Raw genomic sequence first — 10,159 nt, forward strand, 5'->3', positions numbered from 1 at the left:
AAGTCCCCAAACATATCTCATTGTTATATTAAAGCTATGATCTCACTTGAGTTGAAACCTTGTTCCCCAGACTCCTAACTCCAAGCCTGAGTAACTGTTTTAGCAGCTTAAAACCGCTCTAGTTCTCAGTGACTTTTTTAAATGGGCCTTGCACAAATCTGTCCCCTCTGAACTGAGGTTGCACGCCTTCTTTCCCTGCCCGCCTGTCTCTCTCTCTCTCTCTCTCTCCCATCCTCTCTCTCCCTCTGACCCCCTCTCCCTTTTTCTCCCTTCTCCCTCACCCCCCTGCTGTTTGTCTGCAGTGTGGTGATGTCACACACGGCGGGGGTTATTGCCAGTCATCTTCTCCCAGCATGCAGTAGTGGGGCGCGTCCCCCTTGCTATGTTCCCTGCGTGTCTGTGGAAGTATTGTAGGACACACAGCAGCACAGCTCAGCATAGCAAAACAGTGTGACTGTCTAGCCCCAGCAGCAACAGCCCTTTCCTTTAAAGTCACAATCCTGAGTTTGTGTTTCAGCCCAATGTAAGCCTGCTGCTTAGTTTGGTATAAAGCTGACGAATGGGAAACATTAATTACCATTCTCAAATATCCCAGATTGTGCCTTTTAATCCTCAGATGTGGGGCCTCACTTATCAACTGTGTGTACATTTCTTTAAAAAAATCTGGCATACATGAAGATTCTAGGATTGCTAGAACGTTGCTGTCGTCCCATTTAATGTCACAGCAGAAGCTCCCAGGGAAAGGAAATGACGGGCTTTGAAAGAGCCGGGCCCTTCTAAGGTCTGTCTTGAGGCAGTAGTGCCTTTTCAAGTCCCCATCGGTGACATTAAAAAGACATAGCAAATGTTTTATTTAAGATGGACCTTTGGAGGAGAGAGAGTCTAATTAACGTTACCACTGTCACCCTAACTGGGAGAGGGAAAAGAGAGAGAAGAGGTAGCGTGTCATCTTGACCCTCGTGGCATCATAGGAGCTTCAGGCCTGCGTGGGAGAGAGGCTGAGAGAGGCTCTGAGAGAGAGAGAGGCTCTGAGAGAGAGAGAGGCTCTGAGAGAGAGAGAGGCTCTGAGAGAGAGAGAGGCTCTGAGAGAGAGAGAGGCTCTGAGAGAGAGAGAGGCTCTGAGAGAGAGGCTCTGAGAGAGAGGCTCAGAGAGAGAGGCTCAGAGAGAGAGGCTCAGAGAGAGAGGCTCAGAGAGAGAGGCTCAGAGAGAGAGGCTCAGAGAGAGAGGCTCAGAGAGAGAGGCTCAGAGAGAGAGGCTCAGAGAGAGAGGCTCAGAGAGAGAGGCTCAGAGAGAGAGGCTCAGAGAGAGAGGCTCAGAGAGAGAGGCTCAGAGAGAGAGGCTCAGAGAGAGAGGCTCAGAGAGAGAGGCTCAGAGAGAGAGGCTCAGAGAGAGAGGCTCAGAGAGAGAGGCTCAGAGAGAGAGGCTCAGAGAGAGAGGCTCAGAGAGAGAGGCTCAGAGAGAGAGGCTCAGAGAGAGAGGCTCAGAGAGAGAGGCTCAGAGAGAGGGGCTCAGAGAGAGAGGCTCAGAGAGAGAGGCTCAGAGAGAGAGGCTCAGAGAGAGAGGCTCAGAGAGAGAGGCTCTGAGAGAGAGGCTCTGAGAGAGAGGCTCTGAGAGAGAGGCTCTGAGAGAGAGGCTCTGAGAGAGAGGCTCTGAGAGAGAGGCTCTGAGAGAGAGGCTCTGAGAGAGAGGCTCTGAGAGAGAGGCTCTGAGAGAGAGGCTCTGAGAGAGAGGCTCTGAGAGAGAGGCTCTGAGAGAGAGGCTCTGAGAGAGAGGCTCAGAGAGAGAGGCTCAGAGAGAGAGGCTCAGAGAGAGAGGCTCTGAGAGAGAGGCTCTGAGAGAGAGGCTCTGAGAGAGAGGCTCTGAGAGAGAGGCTCTGAGAGAGAGGCTCTGAGAGAGAGGCTCTGAGAGAGAGGCTCTGAGAGAGAGGCTCTGAGAGAGAGGCTCTGAGAGAGAGGCTCTGAGAGAGAGGCTCTGAGAGAGAGGCTCTGAGAGAGAGGCTCTGAGAGAGAGGCTCTGAGAGAGAGGCTCTGAGAGAGAGGCTCTGAGAGAGAGGCTCTGAGAGAGAGGCTCTGAGAGAGAGGCTCTGAGAGAGAGGCTCTGAGAGAGAGGCTCTGAGAGAGAGGCTCAGAGAGAGAGGCTCAGAGAGAGAGGCTCAGAGAGAGAGGCTCAGAGAGAGAGGCTCAGAGAGAGAGGCTCAGAGAGAGAGGCTCAGAGAGAGAGGCTCAGAGAGAGAGGCTCAGAGAGAGAGGCTCAGAGAGAGAGGCTCAGAGAGAGAGGCTCAGAGAGAGAGGCTCAGAGAGAGAGGCTCAGAGAGAGAGGCTCAGAGAGAGAGGCTCAGAGAGAGAGGCTCAGAGAGAGAGGCTCAGAGAGAGAGGCTCAGAGAGAGAGGCTCAGAGAGAGAGGCTCAGAGAGAGAGGCTCAGAGAGAGAGGCTCAGAGAGAGAGGCTCAGAGAGAGAGGCTCAGAGAGAGAGGCTCAGAGAGAGAGGCTCAGAGAGAGAGGCTCAGAGAGAGAGGCTCAGAGAGAGAGGCTCAGAGAGAGAGGCTCAGAGAGAGAGGCTCAGAGAGAGAGGCTCAGAGAGAGAGGCTCAGAGAGAGAGGCTCAGAGAGAGAGGCTCAGAGAGAGAGGCTCAGAGAGAGAGGCTCAGAGAGAGAGGCTCAGAGAGAGAGGCTCAGAGAGAGAGGCTCAGAGAGAGAGGCTCAGAGAGAGAGGCTCAGAGAGAGAGGCTCAGAGAGAGAGGCTCAGAGAGAGAGGCTCAGAGAGAGAGGCTCAGAGAGAGAGGCTCAGAGAGAGAGGCTCAGAGAGAGAGGCTCAGAGAGAGAGGCTCAGAGAGAGAGGCTCAGAGAGAGAGGCTCAGAGAGAGAGGCTCAGAGAGAGAGGCTCAGAGAGAGAGGCTCAGAGAGAGAGGCTCAGAGAGAGAGGCTCAGAGAGAGAGGCTCAGAGAGAGAGGCTCAGAGAGAGAGGCTCAGAGAGAGAGGCTCAGAGAGAGAGGCTCAGAGAGAGAGGCTCTGAGAGAGAGGCTCTGAGAGAGAGGCTCTGAGAGAGAGGCTCTGAGAGAGAGGCTCTGAGAGAGAGGCTCTGAGAGAGAGGCTCTGAGAGAGAGGCTCTGAGAGAGAGGCTCTGAGAGAGAGGCTCTGAGAGAGAGGCTCTGAGAGAGAGGCTCTGAGAGAGAGGCTCTGAGAGAGAGGCTCTGAGAGAGAGGCTCTGAGAGAGAGGCTCTGAGAGAGAGGCTCTGAGAGAGAGGCTCTGAGAGAGAGGCTCTGAGAGAGAGGCTCTGAGAGAGAGGCTCTGAGAGAGAGGCTCTGAGAGAGAGGCTCTGAGAGAGAGGCTCTGAGAGAGAGGCTCTGAGAGAGAGGCTCTGAGAGAGAGGCTCTGAGAGAGAGGCTCTGAGAGAGAGGCTCTGAGAGAGAGGCTCTGAGAGAGAGGCTCTGAGAGAGAGGCTCTGAGAGAGAGGCTCTGAGAGAGAGGCTCTGAGAGAGAGGCTCTGAGAGAGAGGCTCTGAGAGAGAGGCTCTGAGAGAGAGGCTCTGAGAGAGAGGCTCTGAGAGAGAGGCTCTGAGAGAGAGGCTCTGAGAGAGAGGCTCTGAGAGAGAGGCTCTGAGAGAGAGGCTCTGAGAGAGAGGCTCTGAGAGAGAGGCTCTGAGAGAGAGGCTCTGAGAGAGAGGCTCTGAGAGAGAGGCTCTGAGAGAGAGGCTCTGAGAGAGAGGCTCTGAGAGAGAGGCTCTGAGAGAGAGGCTCTGAGAGAGAGGCTCTGAGAGAGAGGCTCTGAGAGAGAGGCTCTGAGAGAGAGGCTCTGAGAGAGAGGCTCTGAGAGAGAGGCTCTGAGAGAGAGGCTCTGAGAGAGAGGCTCTGAGAGAGAGGCTCTGAGAGAGAGGCTCTGAGAGAGAGGCTCTGAGAGAGAGGCTCTGAGAGAGAGGCTCTGAGAGAGAGGCTCTGAGAGAGAGGCTCTGAGAGAGAGGCTCTGAGAGAGAGGCTCTGAGAGAGAGGCTCTGAGAGAGAGGCTCTGAGAGAGAGGCTCTGAGAGAGAGGCTCTGAGAGAGAGGCTCTGAGAGAGAGGCTCTGAGAGAGAGGCTCTGAGAGAGAGGCTCTGAGAGAGAGGCTCTGAGAGAGAGGCTCTGAGAGAGAGGCTCTGAGAGAGAGGCTCTGAGAGAGAGGCTCTGAGAGAGAGGCTCTGAGAGAGAGGCTCTGAGAGAGAGGCTCTGAGAGAGAGGCTCTGAGAGAGAGGCTCTGAGAGAGAGGCTCTGAGAGAGAGGCTCTGAGAGAGAGGCTCTGAGAGAGAGAGAGGCTCTGAGAGAGAGAGAGGCTCTGAGAGAGAGAGAGGCTCTGAGAGAGAGAGAGGCTCTGAGAGAGAGAGAGGCTCTGAGAGAGAGAGAGGCTCTGAGAGAGAGAGAGGCTCTGAGAGAGAGAGGCTCAGAGAGAGAGAGAGGCTCAGAGAGAGAGAGAGGCTCAGAGAGAGAGAGAGGCTCAGAGAGAGAGAGAGGCTCAGAGAGAGAGAGAGGCTCAGAGAGAGAGAGAGGCTCAGAGAGAGAGAGAGGCTCAGAGAGAGAGAGAGGCTCAGAGAGAGAGAGAGGCTCAGAGAGAGAGAGAGGCTCAGAGAGAGAGAGAGGCTCAGAGAGAGAGAGAGGCTCAGAGAGAGAGAGAGGCTCAGAGAGAGAGAGAGGCTCTGAGAGAGAGAGAGGCTCTGAGAGAGAGAGAGGCTCTGAGAGAGAGAGAGGCTCTGAGAGAGAGAGAGGCTCTGAGAGAGAGAGAGGCTCTGAGAGAGAGAGAGGCTCTGAGAGAGAGAGAGAGGCTCTGAGAGAGAGAGAGATCAACATCCCAATTAGAATTTGGACCAAAATATTTGACAGTGTAATCCTACCAATAGCTCTTTACGGAAGTGAGGTTTGGGGGCCACTCAATAAACTGGACTTTAAAATGTGGGACGAACATCCAATTGAAACCTTACATGCAGAATTCTGTCGGAAAATCCTACAAGTCCAGAGAAATACACCAACTAATGCATGTAGGGCAGAATTGGGCCGCTTTCCAGTAATAATGAAAATACAGAAAAGATCATTAAAATTTTGGCTACATCTAAATTCAAGTCCAAATTCGAGTCTGCAATTTAAAGCACTTCAAACCCAAGAGCTGAGCCCAGAAACGAGCCCTCTCAGTCAGCTGGTGTTGGACCTAACCAACCAAGCTGACACCAGCACTGCTTCAAAAGAAAGAATTCCAATAAACAAAATCATGAACCAATCAAAGGACTCATATTTACAACATTGGAAAAACGAAACAAAATCCCAAAGCCGACTAAATTGCTATCTGACCCTAAACAGAGAATATGAATTGGCTGAATATCTCTACTCTGTCAGAGATTCGAAGCAGAGACAGATCCTTACCAAGTACAGGCTGAGTGACCACCGATTGGCAATAGAAACCGGCAGACATAAAAAGACATGGCTACCCAAAGAGGAGCGTGTATGTGGTCACTGCACGACAGGGGAGGTTGAAACAGAGATGCACTTTCTCCTTTACTGTGATAAATATTCCTCACCAAGAGATTCATTATTCACAGAAATGACTACATTTATTCCAAATTTTTACTTATTAAACCCAGAGGAAAAACTAAAAATACTCATGGGCGAAGGAGCAATGGCTTCTCTTGCAGCCAAATATGTATTTGCCTGCCATAGCCTGAGGGACACTGAATAATAACATCTGCATAGTAAGCAGTAACTTACTTATTAGGAATGTTATTGTTATTACTGTTATTGTTATTAGTATTATTATTATTGTTTATCATTCCAAATAGTAATGGTATGGGTGGTATTGGTAATGATAGCAGTTTAATGATGGTGGTGGTGGTAGTGGTGCATTACACCATACATTACATTCGACTATTGACTGTTACCATTTTATTGTTACTATTTTTATATTTAATTTTGTATTATTATTTACTGAAATTCTATATTATTATTATTTGTCATTGTTTTAATTGTATTACAATGTATATTGTATACATTGTTGCTTTGGCAATATTGACACAATGTTTTTCATGCCAATAAAGCAGCTTGAATTTGAATTTGAATTTGAGAGAGAGGCTCAGAGAGAGAGAGAGAGGCTCTGAGAGAGAGAGAGAGAGGCTCTGAGAGAGAGAGAGAGAGAGAGGCTCAGAGAGAGAGAGAGAGAGAGGCTCTGAGAGAGAGAGAGAGAGAGGCTCTGAGAGAGAGAGAGAGAGAGAGAGGCTCTGAGAGAGAGAGAGAGAGAGAGGCTCTGAGAGAGAGAGAGAGAGAGAGGCTCTGAGAGAGAGAGAGAGAGAGAGGCTCTGAGAGAGAGAGAGAGAGAGAGGCTCTGAGAGAGAGAGAGAGAGAGAGGCTCTGAGAGAGAGAGAGAGAGAGAGGCTCTGAGAGAGAGAGAGAGAGGCTCTGAGAGAGAGAGACTAGACCCGGCCCATCACAACACAGCTCTACTGGACCAGGCCCATCAGAACACAGCTCTGACCACTACTCCAGGGTCGGACAGAACACTGTCCTTCAGAGAAGTACACCACATGATACAGTCCACACCATGTATCATTCAGATCATCAGCCTACATATGCTGAGGTAACCTCTGGCAAAAGACACCTAGAACAATCAGAGATAGGAGAGGTGCGCCAACTACTGCAACTAATATGCAGACTACTGAGCTAGACAGACCCTTTAATTCAGGGGCACGCACGCACACACACACACACACACACACACACACACACACACACACACAGGGTTGCAGATTGCATTGTACTTATTTTTTGTGCAGTCTTATTCCATTCTTATTAATTTGTTTACAACTATTCTTAATTTTTTATTGGCACCGGTATACTAATAATATTTATATATAATGGTGTGTGTATGTATGTATGTGTGTGTGTGTGTGTGTGTGTGTGTATATGTATGTATGTATGTATATGTATGTATGTATATATGTATATATATATATATATATGTATATATATATATGTATATGTGTATGTATGTATGTATGTATGTATGTATGTATGTATGTATGTATGTATGTATGTATGTATGTATGTATGTATGTATGTATGTATGTATGTATGTATGTATGTATGTATGTATGTATGTATGTATGTATGTATGTATGTATGTATGTATGTATGTATGTATGTATGTATGTATGTATGTATGTATGTATGTATGTATGTATGTATGTATGTATGTATGTATGTATGTATGTATGTATGTATATATATATTATTTTGTATTGTTTTCAATGTACTTTACTCAAACCAGTGAATATCACTTATTATAAATGAGATCATTAACTATCAGCTCTTGGAATATCCAGGGATTTTACTCTTCACATTTTGGTTATAAAACAACAAATCCAGAATTTATTAAAAACATCAAAGGACAGGACATCATAATCCTACTGGAAACATGGTGTCGTGGAGACATAGATACTCAGTGTCCCTCAGGGTATAGAGAAAGTTTACTACCATCAATCAAACATAAAAATGTTAAACGGGGCCGAGACTCAGGTGGAATCATCATTTGGCATAAGCAGGACTTGGCACTGAATGAAATGAAAAAAGGTACCAGTCACATTTGGCTAAAACTTAGCAAAGGTACAATCTATTGTGATAATGACGTGTACATATGTGCAGCTTATGCTCCTCCTTCAGATTCACCATATTATGATGATCAGTTTTTTGACAATCTCCAGACAGAAATCATTACATTTCAGGCAGAGGGTAAAGTGCTTCTTTGTGGAGATTTCAATGCAAGAACAGGTTCTGAGCCTGACTACACTGATGCGGGAGGTAACCACCACATATTTGGTCACCCCTCCTTGTACAGCAGCCCTATTATAAATAATAGAAACAGTCCTGACCAAATACTGAACAAAAATGGGAAGGAGTTAGTGCATCTCTGTCGAGCCTTAGGCCTGTACATGCTTAATGGTAGAATCAGAGGCGACTCTTTAGGTCAGTTTACTTACTGCTCAGCTCTTGGGACAAGTGTAGTCGATTATGCCATCACGGACATTGACCCCTCCTCCATTAGTGCATTCACTGTCAGACCACAGACACCATTGTCAGATCACAGTCAGATCAACGTGTTTTTGAAGAAATTAACCGGCAATATTCATTCAAAAAAACTGCCCAATAAACTCTTCAACATAAACCAATCATACAGATGGGCTCCAAACAGTGCAGAGAGATTCATTGAAACATTGAACTCAAAAGAAATGATGAACTCTATACAGTTTTTCAATAACTCACAATACCAAAACAATAAAGATGGTGTCAATTCGGCTACTCTAAACATCAACTGCATATTCCAAAAAGCAGCATCGAAAGCAAATTTGAGCAAACCAAAGAAATGCAACATCAGAAACAAAAAACAAAATGTTTCTGACAAATGGTTTGATAATGAATGTAAAACAATTAGAAAACACCTAAGACAAATGTCAAACAAAAAACATAAGCAGCAAAACAACCCAGAGCTACGATATGAATACTTTGAAACTCTGAAACAGTATAAACATACACTGAAACGCAAGAAACTGAATTATACCAACAAGACACTTGATGAAATTGAAAACGCAATTGACCAAAATCAGTTCTGGGACATGTGGAACAATTTAAGCACAACAAAGCCACAAGAATTAGCCATACAAGATGTAGGAATTTGGAAAACTTATTTTGATCATCTATACAAAAACATCCCAGAAAAAGACTTAAAACAGAACCAATTAGAAATTAAAGAAAAATTGAACATCCTTGAATCAGTCATTAAAAATAACCAAAATCCATTAGATTACCCAATAACCCAACAAGAACTAACTGAAAAGCTCAAATCTATTAAATCAAAGAAGGCTTGTGGTCTAGACAACATCAGAAATGAAATGCTGAAAAACAGCACACCTGAGTTGCAAAATGCTGTGCTTAAATTGTTCAACATGGTTTTAACTTCTGGCTGCTTCCCTGATGTCTGGAACCAGGGGCTCATCTCCCCTATCCACAAAAGTGGAGACAAATCAGACCCCAATAATTACAGGGGAATTTGTGTAAACAGTAACTTGGGAAAGGTTTTCTGTAGCATTTTGAATTCAAGAATCCAAACCTTTCTTCAAGAAAAAAATGTAATAACTAAATGTCAAATTGGCTTTCTCCCTAACCATCGCACTACTGACCATATATACACCTTACACACACTAATTAATAAACACGTCCACCAAAAAAAAGAGGGCAAAATCTTTGCTTGCTTTATTGACTTTAAAAAAGCATTTGATTCTATTTGGCACGAAGGGCTATTCTACAAAATTCTCCAAAGTGGGCTTGGTGGTAAGGTGTATGACTTAATAAAATGTATGTACACAGAAAACAAGTGTGCAATAAAAATCAAAAACCAAAGAACAGAATTCTTTTCACAATGTCGAGGTGTGAGACAAGGCTGTAGTTTGAGTCCAAATCTTTTCAACATTTATATCAATGAATTAGCAGGCATGTTGGACAATTCTCCAGCCCCAGGACTCACACTATTTGACACAGAGGTGAAATACCTGCTATATGCTGATGACTTGGTACTTCTATCACCAACCAAAGAAGGTCTTCAACAGAACATTAATATTCTAGAGCAATATTGCCATAATTGGGCCCTGGCAGTAAATTTCCCAAAAACTAAAATCATGATTTTCCAAAAACAAAACAGATGTCAGAAACACAAATATAAATTCACCCTGAACAACACCATAATTGAACACACAAAAAATTACACCTACCTTGGTCTGACCATATCTGCATCGGGAAACTTTAATATGGCAGTGAATGCACTCAAAGAAAAAGCCCGCAGAGCATTGTATGCAATAAAAATGAAATTATTCAAAATCAACATCCCAATTAGAATTTGGACCAAAATATTTGACAGTGTAATCCTACCAATAGCTCTTTACGGAAGTGAGGTTTGGGGGCCACTCAATAAACTGGACTTTAAAATGTGGGACAAACATCCAATTGAAACCCTACATGCAGAATTCTGTCGGAAAATCCTACAAGTCCAGAGAAATACACCAACTAATGCATGTAGGGCAGAATTGGGCCGCTTTCCAGTAATAATGAAAATACAGAAAAGATCATTAAAATTTTGGCTACATCTAAATTCAAGTCCAAATT

The 10,159-nt window shown here is 45.6% G+C and overlaps 1 protein-coding gene across 5 annotated transcripts in view; it reads left to right on the forward strand.

Annotated features, from left to right (window-relative positions):
* LOC129831073 (trafficking protein particle complex subunit 9-like) overlaps window positions 1-10,159 on the forward strand; it is a 364,192-nt gene that overhangs the window by 21,920 nt on the left and 332,113 nt on the right. The gene's annotated exons all lie outside the window — the stretch shown is intronic.

This window comes from Salvelinus fontinalis, chromosome 32, assembly GCF_029448725.1.
Source record: "Salvelinus fontinalis isolate EN_2023a chromosome 32, ASM2944872v1, whole genome shotgun sequence".
Classification (NCBI taxonomy): Eukaryota; Metazoa; Chordata; class Actinopteri; order Salmoniformes; family Salmonidae; genus Salvelinus; species Salvelinus fontinalis.